Source organism: Heterocephalus glaber, unplaced genomic scaffold, assembly GCF_053883595.1.
Source record: "Heterocephalus glaber isolate CG9 unplaced genomic scaffold, H.glaber_assembly_v1.0 deba00001594, whole genome shotgun sequence".
Lineage (NCBI taxonomy): Eukaryota > Metazoa > Chordata > Mammalia > Rodentia > Bathyergidae > Heterocephalus > Heterocephalus glaber.
In genome coordinates, this window is record NW_028258369.1 from 6,161,017 (window position 1) to 6,179,047 (window position 18,031).

Below are 18,031 nucleotides of genomic sequence, written 5' to 3' on the forward strand. Positions count from 1 at the left end.
TCTAGTATTATAAGCAACTTAAATATGAGGCATGACAACAAATATTTTTAATTTGCACTTTTTTTGTACATAAGGGAGGTGGTGGGGGGAGAAAAGAAGAAGCAAGATATATCATGTACAAGTACAAATTCCCTATGATGAATGTTATCCTTATGTATATCTAAAATGTACCAATAAATGTTTTGCTAAAAAAAATTTGCAGTTAATTATACTAGCAATCCATTCATCCTTAGTACTGTATGCTATGAAACTTTGTCAAATACTTCTACAAAGCCATTAAAACTGACTTTTCCACCCTAGTTCAATCCCCGGTACCAAAAAACAAAACAAAACTGACTTTTCCAACAGATGTGTAGCAATGCCTCTGCCAGTGTGTTTTGCCTGAACAAAGAAAAAAAGTCAAACAAAAAAGTTGCAAAATTTTTTCCCTAAGGGACCAAAACTAGAGAGAAATAATTCAGAGTTTCACCCCTGAGTGCAAAACCAAGCACAACGTCCACGTCTAAAATAGCTTTAAAATCAACTGCAAAGTTGGTCATCAATATTTCTAGGGGACTGGGATTATTTCCCTAATTACAAGTTGGCCGTGCAGGGATCCATTTACTCATTTCCTGGATGCAAGAGCCAGCAGCAGGATCACCAGAGGATTTGCTGCACTTTCCCAGCTCCAAGTCCCATAGGGGCCTGCAGAGTGGGCCAGGAGCATAGGCTGTACACACAGCGGGTGGCATTGCTTCACAGACTGGAATTCTGGCCTTGGGGAGTTCACAACTGTTTTTAGCAAGCCTGATCTTTGGCTCGAAGGGAGATAATGTCTGATCTTTGTCTCTAAAGGAGATAACTCGTCAACCCTCAAGGCAGTTCCTTCTAGAGCAGGCCTGAGAAATGGCCCAGGTGAAAAGCATCTGGGCTTCCCACACACCCAACAAGAGCAAGCAGTGAGGCTTCAAGCCACACAAAAAAATTCCATCTCCCAAAAATATTACACCCAGAGAGAAAACACCATCTCCCCTTCCATATGAAGTGAGCAACAAGTTGTACTGCCTAAAGTTTTTTTCCCAGGAATATTTCTTTTCACCACTGTCTTTTATGGGTTAGAATGCAGCCTGCTTCTAAAAGTAGGTTGCCAACTAAACGTTACTGGGTTCTGATTTGCTCTCCTCTCTCTTGGAGTAAGATTCTAGGTCCTTCTCGTCTCCAACAAAGAACTGGTCAAAGCAAGTAAAAAAAGTGACAGTTTATTCGAGAAAGTAAAAGTGAAGGGGGGGACTGGCTCTGCAGAAGGAGCTCCCTCCGAGTAAAGAAAAAAAGGTAAAAATACACACTGCATCTGACAAAAGTCACCATAGCAAGCTCTTCATGGCACCCATGTGTCCTTTATGTTGTCCAAATCTTGAGGAAACTCGAGGGAACTTCTACATATGGGTGCTGAGAGGCGGTGCTGGGACCCACATCTCAGGCTGACCATCCTCAGGTCTAGGCTGTCCTATTGAAAACCTGCTTGAGTTCTGGATCTTGTAATTAACAGGTCAAGCCTACTTCTTCCCTAGCCCAGTTTTGCTACATTCTAATCTCCTATCTCACAGCTAACATGCACTTTTGGGTTTTTTTTGGGGGGGGTACTGGGGATCAAACTCGGGACCTTGTGCTTGCAAGGCAGGCAGCAGAATCACTGAGCTAAATCCCCGACTCTTTTGTTTTATTTTGAGACAGGGTCTCTCTATGTATTCCAGCTGGCCTTGAACTTGCTGCAATCCTCCTGCCTCAGCCTACCAAGTGCTGAGATTACAGGCAGGAGCCACCATACCTGGCTCCCCTCCTCTCTTCCGGGTCTCTGGCCCACCCACATTTCCCATTGAGTGGAGCCTCCCAGAAGCTGGAGTCAAGGAAACCTGTTGACACGGAGCCTTCCTGGGGCACAGAGCTGTGAAGAAAGGTAGAGTGAGGCTAGAAGGGCTAATGGAAGACATCAGGCACAACCCATAAATGGCACTGATGTCATCAGTGCGATTTCCTAAAACATTAAGCCATTTTTGGTAAAAGTTCCAAACAAAACAACATGTGCTCCTTTCAATTTACATAGGAGTTCCATTCCCAGAAATTTCCATGTATATTAAAACCACGCAGGGACGGGGATTTAGCTCAGTGGTTCGCTGACACCTGCCTTGCAAGCACAAGGTCCCAAGTTTGATCCCCAGTACGAAAAAACACCCAAACATGCAAAAGTACCTTGAGTTATGCTTGCTTCAGCAACAATACTGGAATTATTCAAAGAAAATAAGTGTGGGTCCCACAGTAAAATGGCATACAAATTTGTGAAAGCACTCTCCATTTCAAGATAACTTTTATTTTTTTAGAAAGAGAACTTTAAGTTACATGTTAAACAAGGTTAAGTTTAGGCTCAGATCATTACAAATAGGTTTTCCTTGTGGGAATGTCACATGCATCGAAGGACACAGGACATTCTTGGCTCCTGCCCACTAAATGCCAGGAGAGCCCTGTCAGGAGATTCCTGTCAGTCACTGTAATGACAAAAGGAATACCCAGGTTTTCAAAGCACACCGAGGTAAAACATTCACATTCATAGAATTGGAGTCTGATACTTTGCCCACTTATTGTTTAGAGCAGACCAGAGCAGGAGAATGATGCCGGAGAGGAGGGGCCAGGGACCAGTATAATATCCACAGTCACACCTCCAGGACCCACCCAGACACACCCACAAATGTGCTTTACTCATCTACTGGGTGTCTCTTCATGCAGTCAAACTGATGTTTAAAATTAACTGGCATGCCCCCATTTCTGTCACTTGATATTAAACTATACTAGGTTTTTCTGTTTAACTTACATATTTTAAGTAATTTATTCAAGTTACATGAAGTTTAAAAATGCAGATGCAAAAATTAAAAAGTAAAAACACACTTTATGGTAGATAAGCATCTCTACAACCTAATCCTTGGAACTTTTACATGACAAAAGGGACTCTGAAGATGTGGCTAAATTAAGGATCTTGAGGCAGGTTGTAGCGGCACACACTTGTAATCCCAGCATTCAGGGGGCTGAGGCAGGAGGATCATCAGGAGTTTGAGGCCAGCCTGGGCTATATACTGCGTTCAAGGACAGCCTAAACTACATAGTGAGAAAACAGCAACAAAAGCAAAAAAACAACAACACACAAAAACAACAACAAAATTTACATCAAAACAAAAGGAACTTGGGCTGGGATGTAGCTCAGTGGTACTGCGCCTGCCTGGCAAGCGCAAGGTCCTGAGTTCGATTCCTGGTACTGGAAAAAGAAAAGGAACCTAAATAGTAAGATGATGTATGTAATCTTTTTTTTGGTACTGGGGATCAAACTCAGGATCTTGAGCTTGCTAGGCAGGCAAAGTGCCACTGAGCTACATCCCAGCCCACATATGTGATCTTTGAATAGATCCTGGTTTGAACCAAGTAAGTGTGTGAAGAACATTTTGGTAACAGTGTAGGTACAGTACTGATCAAATGGATAGGTGAAGTTTCTTTTTTTTTTTTTTCTTTTTTAGGTACTGGGGATCGAACTCAGGTCCTTGCGCTTGCACAGCAGGCAGCGAAACCATTGAGCTAAATCCCCGGCCCCATGGTGAAGTTTCTTAACTGAAAAACACAGGTGGTGCTGGGCATGGTGGTGCACGCCTGTGATCCCAGCTATTTTGGAGGCTGAAGCAGGAGGATTGCAAGTTCAAGGCCAGCCCAGGCAATTTAGCGAGACTCTGTCTCAAAATTACAAAATAAAAAGAGCTGAGTGTAGATCAGTGGTAGAATACCCCTGGATTCAATCCCCAACCCCCAGTACTGCCTCCCCCCAAAGAAGGCTGTAAGATAGTATGTAAATTGTGGTCCATTTTTGCAAAAAGTACATACACGTAATAGGAAGCCATCTGGAAGTACAGACACTAGGGTGTTATCACGGGTGAATCTGGGGGCAGACTGGGAATGTGTATTAATGTCCTATTGCTCTTGTAACAAATTACCACAAATGTAGTGGCTTCAAACAGCACAAATTTATCTCTCACAGTTCTGGTAGTCAGAAATCTGGTGAGACTGAAATCAACGTCTCAGCAGGGCTGGGTCCTTCTGGGGGTTACAATCGAGGCCCTTCAATTGCCCAGGCTGGGCTCAATGTGATCCTCATGCCTCAGCCTCCCAGAGTGCTGGGATTACAGGGGTGTACCAGCCATAAATTCTATTTTAATGTGTTGCCACCATTAGCATGTATAATGCTCTAAATGTTATGACAACGACCAGGGGAACAGGACTCCGTTTGATCGAGGCGAACTTCATTGACTTCTGGCACAATCCAATATCCCTCCCTGCCCCAGATCTGGAATAAACCTTTCATTTATTCAAAGAGCCTAGCTGCCATCGCGTGGGAAATGTTTTTAGGGACCACAAACTGAGCAGCAGTGACGTTCATTATTATGGGCTGACATTGCTTTTAGAGCATTTCAGTGGGCAGAGCTAGAAAATGTACACAGGCTTGCCCTCCCTCGGGTGATCCCTGGGATCCCGGCCTCTGGGTGTTTATGGCCCCGTGAGAGCCCCTCTTGAAAGTGCGAGGAACTGTGACCTGTTTCTGATCAGCAGTGTCCAGCACAGGTGACAGGACGTCCCTGATTACAGATACACTACGTGCTCGCAGTCCTTGCAGAACGATTACGTCACGCCCGCCATGCTGTAGCGGGAAAAGCCGCCCCCTTGCGCTTTACAGCTCTGACGCGCATGCGGACTAGGCCACGGGGCCAGGCGCCCCCTTGCGCTTTTTTACATCTGTGATGCGCATGCGGACAAAACCAAGGGGCCAGGCGCCCCTTCGCGCTTTACAGCTGTGATGCGCATGCGGACAAAACCAAGGGGCCAGGCGCCCCTTCGCGCTTTACAGCTGTGATGCGCATGCGGACAAAACCAAGGGGCCAGGCGCCCCTTCGCGCTTTACAGCTGTGATGCGCATGCGGACAGGGCCACGGGGCCAGGCTCCCCCTTGCGCTTTGCAGCTGTGATGCGCATGTGGAGACGGGCACAGAGCCAGGCGCTGCAGGAGCTAAAGGTACCGACAGCCGCCAGTCTCAGAGGCGGATGCGGCTGCGGCTCGAGTCGACGTACGTGTGTGTGTGTGTGTGTGTGTGTGTGTGTGTGTGTGTGTGTGTGCGCTGAGGATTGAACCCAGGGCCTCCCACATGCTAAGCACAAGCTACACCCTGTTTCTGCCCAAGATGGGGGGTGGGCCACTGGAAACACAATAATTGAAGCAGAGCATCTAGCTAGACCATGCGTATACTCCTGACCCACAGAAAGTGTAATATGTCTTGTTTTTAGCCAGGGTGGTGGCACACGCTTGTAATCCCAGCTGAGGCAGGAGGAGCCCACAAATTTGAGGCCGCTGGGCTGCATAGTGAGTACAAGGCCAGCCTGAACTACATAGCAAGACCCTGTCTCAAAAAAATAAAACCAAAAAATGTGTCATGTTTTAAACCTCTAACTGATGTTATGTAACTACAGATAACTTACACAATTCTTAATCATGGGCTTATAAAAACATTTTCAACTCCATTTAATATGTGTTGGAGCTGGATGTGGCGGCACACATTTGTAAGCCGAGTACTCAGGAGGCCGAGGGAAGAGGCATGAGTTCAGGCCAGGTAGTGAGTTCAAGACTAGCCTAAGCTAGGCGCGGGATTTAGCTCAGTGTTTCTGCCGCCTGCTCTGCAAGTGCAAGAACCGGAGTTTGATCCCCGATACAAAAGAAAAAAAAGACTAGCCTAAACTACATAGCAAGACCCTGTCTCAAAACAACCCCCCCAAAAAACCAGTCTATTTTTCCTGTATTTAATAAACATGTGAAATAGAAATTCAGAGTTCATACACAAGTGTTAAAATATAAACTTACTTGTGTATGAACTCTGAATTGCTCTTTTTCCCCTGCAGAGTACTGCTCAAAATTTTGATGTTTTTAAATGTTCACTTGAAATGATGCTATTTAATATTGATAAAAGAAAAATTACTCAGATTCATTTTGAATATTCTTTTCTTTAAAGTACATCACTTAACACAAGATGTTATAGAACAAATAAATCAGCTTGACAAAATAATGTTTTCCAAAAGTAACATTTCCAGTAACAATTTCTCTATTGAATGAGACTTGATGATAAATATTGTGAAATATCTCGCCCTATAATGTCTCATATGGAAAGTAACTGAGCTGGGCTTTCTAAAAACTTGAGGAACAGAGGATAAATTCTCCTGAACAAATATATCAGAACCACTGTTAAGAGATGAACTGAGCCGGGCGTGATGATGCACCCTTGTAATCCCAGTACTCTGCAGGGCTGAGGCCGGAGGATCAGGTGTTTGAGTTCAGCTTGGATGATTTAGCAACTTAGCGAGACCTTGTCTCAAAATAAAATAAGAAAAGGACTGGGAATGTAGCTCAGTGTGAAAGCTCTGGGTTCAATCCCCAGTCCTGCAAGGAAAAAGAGAGATAGAGAGACAGAGAGAGAGACAGAAACAGATAAAAACTTAAGTCAAAGATTTAAAGGCTGTGTGTGTGCACACGCATGTGCAAGTGTGTGGCTTTTTGAGACATGATCTATGTAGTCCAGGTTAGCCTCAGACTTTCTACATGCCCCAGGCTGGCCTCCAACTCACAGTCCTTCTGCCTCCGCCGCCCGGGTGCAGGGCTCACAGGTGCGAGCCTCGCCCGGCAGTCTGACTTTTCTAGCACAGCTTCACATGTTCCCTAAGACTCAGTTCCAGCCATGTCAGGAAACTGTTTTCTCTGGACTTGTATTGCCTTGGGGAGGTTGAGGAAGCCTTGAGGGGAGGGTTTGGATTTTATTGAACTCTATCTCTAGGCCTAGTATGGAGCCTGGAGTGTTAGCTCAATTAATTTTAAATAAATGAGTGGCTAATTGGGGCGGGGGGGTGCATAGGTCCACAGGATCCAATGTGATGGTGTGTCTTTCAGTTATGGTGAATATATTTAATTTTTTTTAAAAAAATAAGAAATGCAAAGCAAGGCAACAGTGAAGAAAGCCAAAATCTCCATAAAAACTGCAGATTTCCGAAAGTCAGAATGGAAAAAAAAATAGGTACTGGTAGAACATAAGCCCAGAAATGAGGATCATGTGGACTGTAGTTTACAACCTGTACATTTTAAAATTTCAAAATCCATGTCATTTTGTCAGTAATCCCAGCTACTTGGGAGGCCAAGGCAGGAGGATTGTGAGTTTGACGCTAACCTGGGCAATATAAAAAGACCCTGTCTCAAAACAAAACAAAACAGAAGAAAAATGATTAGTCTGGCTTTGGAAATCCTGAGAAACGAGATCTGCAGTCCAGATTTCACAACCCATCAATCTCCAGCCCTGAAACAGTCTCAGTTGCAGGAGATGGTGTCTGCAAGTGGTGGGCGTAATAGGAATGATACTGCCCTCTAGGGGACATTTGGAGTTTAGGAGTCTTTTTTTTTTTTTGTCTTTTTATTTTTCTTTTCTGCACTGGGAATTGAACCCAGGGCCTCTTGCGTGCTAAGCAAGTGCTTGACTACTGAGCAACACGCCCTGCCCTTTTTTCATTTTTTCACTTTGAGACAGGGTCTCGCTAAACTTTACAGGCTGGCGTCAAATTTTCAATCCTCCTGCCTCAGCCTCCCAAGCAGCTGGGATTACGGGCGTGCACCACCATGTCTGGCTTTGTAGGTACTATTATTTTGACACAGTGGAGTAAAACTTGGAGACATCAGTGATAAAGAGAATCCTAAAAGCCACAAGAGCATCACAACTAAGAAATGAAAATAGATCATTAGCAGCCACTAACTGATGCCGGGAGATACTGGAATAATATTTTCAAAGAGAAAAGGGGAAATTATTAGCAACCTAGGATTTTATAACTAGGTAAATCTCTTTCTAAAGGCAAAATAGAGACATTTACAGACATACAGAGAAGTGAAGTTTACCGCTCATATATTCACTAAAAGAAATACTACAGTTGTGCTGATTTCTGGTTCCAGACAAGATAGGGTAAGCCTGTATAGTCTGTGTCTCTTACCTTTTTTTTGTTTTGCTTTGTTTTGTTTTTTTGAGACAGAATTTTGCTATGTAGTCCAGGCTGGCCTTGAGCTCTCAGCGATCCTCCTGCCTCAACCTCCTGAGTTACTGGGGTTACAGGCGTTCCCCACCATGCCCAGCTATGTCTCCTGCTTACAACGACTGAAATGTCTAGAGAAACACAAAGAACTGAGAACTCTGAAAAGCCAGCAAGAGCAGGTCGATTGAGAAGAGAAGCAAAACTTGAAGTGGCTCCTATAGGGTAAGTTACCCACACCCCCCTGCTTTCTCTTCCACTCTTGATCAGAGCCATGTAGACAGTGCAAGGAGAAAAACTTGAGGAATCCCATCTTTCCAGTGGAGAACTCAGAAAGTGGACCCCTGAAAGCGGAAGAGTGTGGGGGAGTCACCAAGAGAAGGGACCCCTTTAATTGTGAGTGTAACTCAGCACGAACCTGGGCTCACCTCTAAGCCAGGTGCACATGGGTCACATTCAAAGAAACACACCCCAGGCTTTGAAAACTGAATGATGATCTAAAATGCTACTCAAAGCTGGGTGCGGTGGTGCATGCCTCTAATCCCTGGGGAGACCAAGGCAGGAGGCCCTGGGGAGGCTGAGGCAGGAGGATGGCAAGTTCAAACCCAGCCTGGGCAGTTTAGTGAGATCTGGTTTCAAATAAAAATAAAAAGGGCTGGGGATGGAGCTCAGGGTGAAGGCCCTGAGTTCTTTCCCCAATAATGCAAAAATAATAAATAAACACCCTTCAAACTAATGCCTGAGTAGGCCACATGTGAAATAAATCCACAGCAGCAGAGCAAAGCTTTGAAAACTGAGCTGAATCGGAAGAAGCACATCCAACTGAGAGAGAATGTACAGTGTGAGCCTAGCCAGGTTGATTGCCTGACTTTTAAAAAATCACACTCACCAGAGGACTTTAGTAGGACCCAGAGGGCCTGGGGACTTAGCTCAGTGGCACTGCATCTGCCTGGCAAGCACAAGGTCCTGAGTTCAATTCCCAGTACCAAAAAAAAAAAAAAGTAGGACCCAGAGACTCACAACAGAGTATTCCACATGTCCAGTATGCAATTCAGAATTACTCAGCATGCAAAAGAACCAAGAAAATGTCACTAATTCTCAAGGGCAGCTAACTCTCATCTTGGATATCCAATCCAAGATAACGCAGATGTTAAAATTAACAGACTTTAAGCAGTTATTACCATTATGCTGTATGAGGTAAAGGAAAACAGCCTTTAAATAAATTAAAACATAGTTCTCAGCAGAGTAAAAAGAAATTATAGAAATAACTAAATGGAAATTTTAGAGGATAAAAATACAGCATGTTAGGGGAGTGTACGGTATTATAATGCAAGGTACATGTCATTATGCATCTGTCCAAAGCAACACCAAGATTGAACCCATATGTTCTTTTTTGGTATTTTTTTTTGGTACCGGGGATCCAACTCGGATCCTTTCGCTTGCGGGGCAGGCGGTGGAACCACTGAGCTAAATCCCAGCCCATCTTTTTTGGTTTTTTGAGACAAGGTCTCACTATGTAGCCCAGGCTGGCCTGGAACTCACTGTGGTATCGTGCCTCAGCCTCCTATGTGCTGGGATCATGGCCATGTACCACTGCGCCCCGCCTAATGTAAACTGACTTTGCTTACTTATGGCTGTCAATGTAGGCTCACCAGTTATAACAAATGTACTGCTCCGGTGAGGGGTGTGATAAAGGGGATAAAGGGGGAAGGGCTCCCGGTCTTTTTTTTTTTTTTTTTTTGGTACCGTGGATCAAACCTGGGACCTTGCCCTTGCAAGGTAGGAGGCAGAACCACTGAGCTAAATCCCTGGCTGGGCCCTTTATTTTTCATTTTATTTGAAGTCAGAGTCTCACTAAGTTGCCCAGGCTGGGCTCAAACTTGCGCTCCACCTGCTTCAGCCTCCTGAGCAGCTGGGATTACAGGTGTGCCTCTGGCACACTCAGCTTGTACCTCTCTATTAATACTGGTGTGAACCAGCGGGGCATGGTGGTGCATCCGTATAAGCCCAGCACTTGGGAGGCTGAGGCAGGGGGATTGCACAGAGTTTGAGGCAGCCTAGGCTACATAGTGAGTTCAAAGCCAGCCTGAACTACAAAATAAAAAAATAAAGAAATCATAGCTGAAAACTTCCCAAATTTGGAGAAAGGTTGTTTAGGTTCAAGATCAACAAATCCAAAACAACAAAAACTCACTAAGAAAAATTTTTGTTCACCTTAATTACATATGAAGCATTTATATAAAATTGTCAGGGACTGGAGATGTAGCTCAGTGGTAGAGTGTTTGGCCAGCTATGTAAGGCCCTAGGTTCGATCCCCAATGTGTGTGAGGGAGTATAAATGACAAAGGAAGTGTCAGTAAATTTCAGAGTTAAGATTAAACAAACTTCACTCACTCACTGATAGAAAAAAACAATAAAACAGTAGCTTTAAATAATAAACTTTTAGACTCAGGAGGCTGAGGCAGGAGTATAACCACAAGTTGGAGGCCACACTGGGCTATATAGTGAGTTTAAGGCCAGTCTGAACTACATAGTGAGACCCTGCCTCCAAAAAGAAATTTTTTAAAAGTGCACAGAAAACCTACAGACTGGGAGACCATATTTGCAAATCATACATCAGCTCAGGAATTTGTACCTAGAATAAAGAATTCTTAACGCAACAATAAAAAGATAAAACAATATTTTTTAAATGGCAAAGGATCTGGATAGACAGGATCGGGTTTTTCTCTAAGAAATACACAAATGGTCAATACACACATGAAAAGATGCTCCACATTAGGGCCGGGGATTTAGCTCAGTGGCACAGCGCCTACCTGCCAAGTTTGAGGTCCTGAGTTTGATCCTTGGTACCAAAAAAAAAAAAAAAAAAAGATGCTCCACATTATTGGCCATTGGGAGAACATAAGTCAAAATGACAGTGACAGCCCTGAATGGTGGCCCTTGCCTGTAATCCCCAAAATTCTGGAAGGCAGAGGCAGGAGGATCACGTTTCAGCCCAGCCTGGGCAATTTAGCAACTTAGTAAAACCTTCTCTCAAAAAAATACAAAATAGGCGGGGGTATAACTCAGTGCAAAGGTCCTGGGTTTAATCCCCAGTACTGGGAAAAAAGAAAAAGATAATAAGATACCACTTTGTTCCCAGTAGGATGACTAAAATCGAAAAGTCATAATCAGCAACAACAGTTCTCATTTACTGTGGGTGAGAATGCAAAATGGTACAGCCTTCGCAGCTTCTTACAAAATTAAAAACTCTTCATATCCTATGGTCCAGCAGCCATGCGCCTTGGTATTTACTGAAATGAAAACTTATGTCTACATATAAACCTGCACATGACTGTTTATAATAGCTTCATTCATAATTGGTGAAGTATGGAAGCAACCAAGATGTCCTAAAATTGGAGAATGGATAAAGTGCAGTGTATTCATACTGTGGACTGCTATTCAGTGATAGAAAGAAGGCAGCTACCAAGCCAGAAAAAGACAGAGGAAGTTGAAATGCTTACTGCTAAATAAAAGAAGCCAATCTGAAAAGGTCACATACCATTTGATTCCAACCGTGTGACCATCTGGAAAAGGCCCGACTATGGAAACAGTGAAAAATGGTTGACAGAGGAGGAAGAGCAAAGGGAATTGTTAGGACATCGAAACTATTCTGTATGATATTCTAGGAGTAGATACATGCCATTATACCTTTGTCGAAACCCCTAAAATATACAACACAGTAAGCCTTAATGTAAACAATGGGTTTTGGTTTAAAGGAAAAAGCCTGCCAAAGGGTAAACAGTGTAAAATAAAAAGAATGGCCTGGAGCAGGGATGCATGCCTATAATCCCAGCTACTCAGGAGGCTGAAGCAAGAGGATTGCTAGTTTGAGGCCAGCCTGGGCAATTCAGCAAGACTTTGTCTCCAAAATACAATATGAAATAAAAAATAAAATGAAAGGAGCCGGGGATTTAGCTCAGTGGTTTTGCCGCCTGCTGTGCAAGCACAAGGACCCGAGTTTGATCCCAGTACCAAAAACCATAAATAAATAAATAAAATAAAATGAAAGACAAATGTGGTGGTATTTAACGCCTGTAATCTGTAATCCTAGCAGTTAGGAGACTGAGGCAGGAGGATCACAAGTTCAGAGACATCCTGGGCTACATAGTGATTTCATAGCCAACCCGACTATATAGCAAGACCCTGTCCCAAACAAAGAAAATAAATAGATAAATATTGAAAAGGACTAGGAAGCCAGGTGTGGTGGCACACGCCTGTGATCTCTGCACTTGGGAGGCTGAGGCAGGAGGATCGAAGAGAGTTCACGGCCAGCCTGGGCTACATAGTGAGTTCAAGGCCAGCCTGAATTACAAATAGAGACCCTGTCTCAGAAAAAAAAAAAAAAGAAAAGAAAAAGTGGGACAAGGAAAAAGCATCTATGAAAAGCACAGAGCGAACATCATCCCGGATGCAGACATATCAAACGCTTTCTCCCACGGATCAGGAACAAGCTGGCAGACATCTGCTGTTGCCTCTTCTCTTCAGTGTTGTAGTAAAGGTTCTAGCCAGGGCAGTCGGGCACACACAAAAAAGTAAAAGGCACCTGGATTGAAAAGGAAGAAGCAAAACTACTTCTATGTGCAGATGATGTAATGTCAAATAGAGAAAATCCTAAGGAATCTGCCAAAAAAACACATTAAAACCAATGAACAAATTTAGCAGTGTGGCAGGACACAAAATCAATATAGGAAAATCAGGTGTATTTCTATATGCTAGCAATGAAGAAGTTAAAATCAAGTTTAAAAAATCCCATTTGTAATAGCAATAAAAGGAAAATACCTAGGATTAAATTTAAGAAAAGAAGTGCAAGATTTGTACACTGAAAACTACAAAACACTGCTGAAAGAAGTTAAGGAAAGCCATGCATGGTGGCCCACACTGGTAATCTCAGCACTGAGGGAAGCTGAGGGAGGAGGATCACAAGTTTGAGTCCCACCTGGGCAATTTAGAAAGACCCAGTCTCAAAAATAAAAATGGCTGGAGATGCAGCTCATTGTGAATGCCCTGGGTTTAACCCCCCAGTAGCAGAAAAAAAGAAAAGAAATTAAAGAAGATCTAAATACAAGGAAAGAAAGACATGTTTATGGATGGGACACATTATCAAGACAACAATACTCTCTAATTCATCCACAGATTTAATGCAATCCTTATGAAAATCCCAAATTGTTTTGTTTTACAGTCGATATTGATTGTAAAATGCATATGAAAATGCAAGGGGCCCAGAATAACCCAAAAATAGAACAAAGTTGGAGGATTCATATGCCTCAATTTGAAAACTTACTACAAAGCTATAGTAACCAAGACAGTACAGTGCTGTCATAGGAAAGGCATATAGATCAACGGGATTGAATTAAGAGCTTGGAAATAAACCTTTATGTTTCATAGTTAACTGATGTTCAGAAGGGTCTCAAACCATCCAATGGGGGAAAAAATAGTCTCTTCAACAAATGGCACTGAGGCAACTGGATATCCATGTGCAAAAGTATGGAATTAGAGCCAGGCACAAGGTGCCTGCCTGGAATCCTAGCTACTTGGGAGGCTGAGGTGGGGGAGCAAAAGTTCAAGGTCAGCCTAGGCAACTTAGCAAGACCTTCTCCTGGAAGGTGGCCTGTATTGTATTGCCTCTCTTTACATGCTTGGACAGCAGTTTCTTTAAAACTTGAACGTAGAAGGCAGGGCGTGGTGGCACATGCCTGTAATCCCAGCACTTGGGAGGCTGAGGCAGGAGAATCGCTTTGAGTTGGAGGCCAGCCTGGGCTACATAGTGAGTTCAGGGCCAGCCTGAACTACAAAGCAAGACTCTGTCTGAAATCAATCAGTCTGAATATAGAACCCATGTATGTTGGTGCATACCCATAAACCCAGCAAGCTGAGAGGCTGAGTCAGGAGGATTGCAAATTCAAACCAGCCGGAGAAATTTAGTGATTTAGCGAGAATTTATCTCAAATTAAAAAATTAAAAAGGACTGGGAATGTAGCTCAGTGGGAAGGCCCTAGGTTCGATCCTCAATACAAAAAAAAAAAGTTTAAAAAGCAAACAAAAAGCTGGGCGTGGTGGCGCACTCCTGTTAACCCAGCACTCAGGAGGATCGTGAGTTTGAGGCAAGCCTGAACTAGGCAGCGGGACCTTTTCTCAAATAATAAAAAAAAAAAAAAAAGGAAGGAAAAACTGCTGAAATAAACATCTTTCTATATATGTTTTTGTGAATATGAGCAAATATTTTATAACTCATTCCCCGATGTGAAACTCTAGGTCATCAAAAGGTGAGACACTTTCGATTTTATGTTGTGGTTTAGATGTCAAATGTCCCTCAAGTCTCGTGTGTGCGTGGAAGGCGATTGGGTCCCAGGCGCTGTACTCATCCGGGTCCTCATTTCTGACTTCAGAGCTGACTGTGGAGAGGCGGGGCCTGGTTGGAGGCGATCCTGAGGGCGTGGCCCTGACTGGTGCTTTCTTGTCCCGCTCCTCCCTTCTCTCTCTGCTTCCAGAGGTTGAGCACCTTTTTCCCTGCCACGCCCCTATGTCATCCCGTTTCTGCCTAGGAGCCAACCGAAGAGGGATTACATCCTCAGAAAACCATGAGCCGAAATAAATTTCTCTTTTAAGTTTGGGGCATCGGGTATTTTGGGAATTTTTGTTTTGTTATTTTGGTTGAGACAGAGTCTCACTATGTGCCCAGGCTGGCCCCGAACTCACAGCAATCCTCCTGCCTCAGCCTCCTGAGTGAGTACTGGGATTACAGGCATGCCCCACTATATCCTGCTGTCTTGTATTTTGTCCCAGCCAGGGGAAAATGACTAAAACATCTTGATATAATCAAACAGCCTCTTTAAAGAAGTATCTATATGTTTCTCACCAATAATCTATCCTCACCAATGCTGATTATAAATCTTTAGCCAGGGATGTAGCTCAGCGGCATAGCACCTGAATGAATGGCAAGCCCAAGGTCCTGAGTTTGATCCCCAGTACCAAAAAACAAATCTTTAATTTTCGCTCAGGATTGAACTCAGTGTCCTACCTGGTAGTTAAGTGCGCTACCACCGAGCTACATCCCAGCACCACCCCACACCCCCTGCCTCTTGCAGTACTAGAGACTGAACCCAGGGTCTTCACACTGAGCTATATCCCCAGCTCTATTCTTTTTGAGACAGGGTCTTGCTAAGTCGCCTCATCACCTCAGATCCAGCAAGAACCTGCCTAGTAACAAAGTCACTGGTGGCAGCACAGTGCTCTATGAAGTCTGGGGAACAAAAACTCCATGGGGTTGGGCATGGTGGTGCACGCCTGTAATCCCAGCACTCACCTGGGAGGCTGAGGCAGGCGGATCCTTCAGTGCCAGCCTGGGCTACACAGTGCATTCAAGGCCAGCCTGGGTTACATAACGAGACCTTGTGTCAAAAAACCAAACCAAAACAAAACTCCATGGAGATGATACACTGCATCTGCCCCCTGCTGTTCCACCCTGGCACTACTGCCAACTTCCATATCTTCACCCACGTTAAGCCTGGCATCCAGGGTGCCTGTGAACTCACACAGAGCTTGCTTCCTGCCAATCTTCAGCTGACTAAAGCCATGCAACTTTGTTTTTTGGGTTTTTTTGAGACAGTCTCAGTATGTAGTTCAGGCTGACCTCAAACTCACAGCGATCCTCCTGCCTCAGCCTCCTGAGTGCTGGGATTACAAGCGTATGTCACCATGTTCGGCTTTGCAATTTGTTTCTTGCCATTTCTATTTCCTTACTGATGTGTGCTATAGATATTAATCTTCATGTAATGTGTGAGTTTTAAGTCTTTTCTCCCAACCTATTGTTTTTACAGTCTATGATATATCTTCAGCCATAAAATTTGAGCTTTAAGTGGTACTGGGGGTCGAACCCAGGGACGCTCTTCTACTGGGTTACATTCCCAGCCCATTTTTTTTTTTGAGTCAGGGTCTCACTGTCTCACTGTTACCCAGGCTGTGCTCCCTTCATTCCTCCTGGCTCAGCCTCCCAAGTATTCAGGGTTACAGGCCTGCACCACCACACCTGGATTACTTTTGAACTTTAACATGTCAAATCTAATTTTCTCTTTTTTTTTTTGTACCGGGGATCGAACTCAGGATCTTGTGCTTGCCAGGCAGGCACAGCGCCACTGAGCTACATCCCCCTTGTCTAACTTTCTCTTAAGGCTCTTGGGTTTCCTTTTTTTTTGGTACTGGGGATGGAACTCGGGTCCTTGCGCTTGCGCAGCAGGTGGCAAAACCACTGAGCTAAATCCCCGGCCGCTCTTGGGTTTATTTTGCCTCTTGACTACAATTATTAAAATAATCTCCTACATTTCCTGTTTGTGATGTTGTCTCAATAAAATTAAATCTTAAATACAGTTCTAAGTAGAACATTTTTATTCCCCAGTGACTAATTTGATTATTCTAGAGCCTTATACTCCCATGCCTTAGACATGTGATAAATTGTCTTGTTTTGGGGGGGGGCATGGGGTCTCACTTTGTTGTCTGTTGTTCAGGCTGGCCTCAAACTTGCAGTGACCCTCCTGCCTCAGCCTCCTGTAAGCTGGGATTACAGACCTATACCACATCCAGCCTTTTTCCTGTTTTTAAAAAGTCTGTCATTTCCTCACTGACATCAAATGCTGCCAATAGCATGTGTTACTATAATTTTACATTTTAAAGTTTGCTCCGATTGATCTATCCTGCATCAATACACCTATATTGTGGTTTTATGTTCTAAGATACGTATATCAACCCTCTGATCCTATTTCTTTTTCAAAAGTTTATTATACTTGTGACTTCTCCAAATCTTTCATATCAGCTGGACAAGTTCTTTTAAAAGCCTTACTGAAACTAATTGACATTTCATTGAATTTTTAGGGAAAAAATGAGACAATCATATGTACAATATTAATTCTCATTCAAGTATATTGTCTATTTTCTTATTCACACCTGTTTCTTTTAGCAAAATGTTAGCTTTATTCATACTACCTTGCATATTCTTTTTTTTTTTGGCACCAGGGATTGAACACAGGACCTTGCGCTTGCGAGACAGGCAGTGGCACCACTGAGCTAAATCCCAGCCTACCTTGCATATTCTTTCTTTCTTTTTTTTTTTTTGGTACCGGGGATTGAACTCGGGTCCTTGTGCTTGCAAGGCAGGCGGCGAAACCACTGAGCTAAATCCCTGGCCACCTTGCATATTCTTATTAAATGTACATCTGGGTAATTGCACATCTGGCTAATTTGTATCCACTGCATTTTTTTTTTTTTTCTTTTTGGTACTGGGGATTGAACTCGGGTCCTTGCGCTTGCGGGGCAGGCAGTGGCACCACTGAGTCAAATCCCCGGCCCTCTACAGACTTTTTTTTGAGACAGGGTCTCGCTACATAGTTCAGGCTGACCTTGAACTCACTATGTAGCCCAGGTAGCCTCGAACTTGCAGTGATTCTCCTGCCTCAGCCTCCCCAGTACTGGGATTGCAGGTGTGCACCACCACGTCTAGTCTACAGAGGCTTTTAAAATTTTAATTGTATCAAATACATCTTAAAGATATATTTTCCTTTGACCTATAAAACACCCAGTGTAGACACCACAATGAATTATTCTCTTAATACATTGCTGGCCTTCAGTTACTAAGTTTTAGTAGGGTTTCCACCCACGTATGTGAGAACAGTCAACTTTGCTCTGGTGGTGCTGAGGAGCACACCCAGGGCCGTACACACACTAAGCACAGGCTGTCCCCGAGCTACCGCCCTCACCAGGCCCCCACATTTGTTTTTTATAGCATTCGTTTAGGTAGCAGAAATGTAACAGTCCTTTCTTTTTTTTTTTCAAATGGTAGTTTTGTTTTTCCAGTTCCAAGAATCGAACTCAGGACCTTGTGCTT

The 18,031-nt window shown here is 43.7% G+C and overlaps 1 protein-coding gene across 3 annotated transcripts in view; it reads left to right on the forward strand.

Moving 5' to 3' along the window:
* Positions 1-4,818: 4,818 nt before the first annotated feature.
* The window catches only part of Klhl15 (kelch like family member 15), a 102,161-nt gene continuing 88,948 nt past the window's right edge, over positions 4,819-18,031 (forward strand). Inside the window, exons 1-2 of one of the 3 annotated variants that reach the window (XM_087193621.1) lie at positions 4,819-5,132; positions 8,119-8,340. The gene's annotated coding sequence lies outside the window, so the exon portion shown is untranslated. Of the gene's footprint in view, positions 5,133-6,118; positions 8,341-18,031 lie in introns of those variants that run through there. The other 2 variants (XM_087193620.1, XM_087193622.1) reach the window with 2 other exon arrangements.